Below are 2,429 nucleotides of genomic sequence, written 5' to 3' on the forward strand. Positions count from 1 at the left end.
CAAATCTGGTGTTATTATAAAGAGCATTGGCCTTCTCTTCAATATTCTGGCCTTCCCAAAAAGGCTCCACTCTACCACTAGTCTGGCCCACTTCTAAGGCTTCTAACATTTTTGCTACAACAACAATTTTGGCATCTGATTCATAGCCTCCTTCTACCCTATTAACGTTTCCTCTACTTAAAAGAATTGTTTTCTGGGGTGCCCTACTATTTTCCCATTGCTGGGTTTTTTCGGCGATTTCATTAAAAAATTCCATCACCGCATCAACAGTTTGGTTTTCAAATCCACCAGTGCATAAAGACTCAACCATGGTCGTTGTGGAATAATCTAAACCCTCATAAAGGATCTGAACTAGCCTAACCTTTTCTAAACCATGATGAGGACACTGGGATAATAAATCATTCAACCTTTCCAAATACCTATATAAAGATTCTCCCTTTTGTTGTGAAAATGTGAATATTTGCGTCCTAATAGACGATGTTTTGTGCTTAGGGAAAAACTTATTGAAAAAGGAAGATGTAAGTTGTTCATATGTCTCAATTGACTTGGAGTCCAAACTATACATCCACGACTTGGCCTTATCTTTCAGGGAAAATGGGAATAACCTAAGTTTCAAAGCATCATCATCTAAGCCTCTAATTCTTAGAGTACTACAAATTTCCTCAAAATCCCTAACATGGAAATAAGGGTTTTCATTTTCTTTCCCTAAAAAGATTAGGAGCATATGTAAGGTCCTAGGTTTCAGTTCATAGGGTGCCTCCGTTTCAGCTAACTTAATACACGAAGGACGGGTAGTCCTAGTTGGATTCAACAAATCTTTCAAAGTTGCCATTTCTGGCGCTATCGGAGCAACATAGATTCTCTCGTCAGTCAAAGAACGTTCAAAAACAGACTCTTCAAAAACTACTAGGTTTCTCTTTAACAAATCTACCTAGTGCGTCTCTTTTACGTTCAGGCATACAATAAAATTTTCTAAATTGGAAGGGTAAGCAAACACAGATCAAGGCCGACTCAACCAAATCAAACCTATTGATTTCTAGCAAACAAAAAGCATGATGGCTCCACTTAGATTGTTTCTAGACCAGCTTCTAATCCTTCGAACGGGAATTCGTTACAATTTAAGAAAACCCCTCTGGAATCAATCCGAGTTAACGTAAGTTGAATAGAGGCGAGGGAAGCTCGGTGGAGCTTTGATACCAAGGCATCATCGGTATTACAAGGAGGCACAGTCACGCATTCAACTTACAGAAACCGTCAAGACTTCGAAGTATGCTTAAAAGAGTAACCAAAATTTTTCGAATGACTTTCCTGTTAAGCTCGTTACCCTATCGGTCTCGTTCTAGTCAAAATTTTAGGCTTAGGTTCGCGTAGGTTACGTGTTCCTAAAGAGGGCAAGAAGAGAACGGTGATGAAATCCGAACCCTTATCTTGTATGGCCATGCCTTGCCCTTTACTAGAAAAATAAATGTCCGTATTCAGTCCTCAACATATATGCATACGAAGGAGTCCAGTAACTCGCTGACAGGGGATTCGCGAGTGTTTAGAATCTTACCTCCCGTTCCAGAAGGGGGATGAATCGGTTGTAGTCGACTCAGGCCACTGACTCCGATGTCTAGTATACAAACCCAAGGTGCAGAGACAATATCGTAATTGTCCTCCTTCTATGCAAACAGTTTATATTTAAAGTATCCTTCCATAGGGTAATAAAAAAAATAATGTCCCAAAGTCCAAAAGTCCAAAAAAATAAAGAAAAACTACAAAAATAATAAACCCTAATACAATTTTTTTTTTAAACAAAATTAACAAACCCTAAACTAAAATTGTCTTCTTTTCTGTTCTTTTTGCTTAAATCTTTAGCTCCAAGTCTTTATGAAATCACCAAACTCCTTGCCCAATTTTTTTTATGATCCAGAACCAAAAACATAAAAAAGGACAAAAATAATAATAATAAAATAAATCTAAAACCCTAAAAACAAGTCCGCGTCGGCGGCGCCAAAAATTGATGTGAATTGTAGATAGTGGTAAAAGAGGTTCGATTCTCAGACTTGTGAAGGATATTAATTAGACTTAAATTCTAATATTAAATTAGAAAACTCACTAAAAATTATAGCAAACTCAATCAAAGATGATATTAATACTAAAAGAAACACTGAGGCTAAGATTCCACTATTTTCCAAGTTCGAAGTGATTAAACCAATACTTATATTTATGCAATTTTCTTGTTTAATTTGATTCTAAAATATTGCAACAAGTAGATTTTCAAAAGTAATAATTGTAAATACCAAGTATGAAGCATCAAAAGTCTTAAAACTAAGCATACTCCATCAAAATACATCACAATCACTCAAATAAAAATCATATTCAATAATAGTTCAAGGAAAATAATTATATAATTATTGCAAATAAAAAGATAAAATAGAATATACCAC

General features: G+C 35.6%; 1 pseudogene; it reads left to right on the forward strand.

Moving 5' to 3' along the window:
- The first annotated feature begins 368 nt into the window (after nucleotides 1-368).
- Nucleotides 369-468, forward strand: LOC113276734 (annotated as a pseudogene).
- Nucleotides 469-2,429: the final 1,961 nt, after the last annotated feature.

The sequence above is a fragment of the Papaver somniferum genome, chromosome 4 (genome assembly GCF_003573695.1).
Source record: "Papaver somniferum cultivar HN1 chromosome 4, ASM357369v1, whole genome shotgun sequence".
NCBI lineage: Eukaryota > Viridiplantae > Streptophyta > Magnoliopsida > Ranunculales > Papaveraceae > Papaver > Papaver somniferum.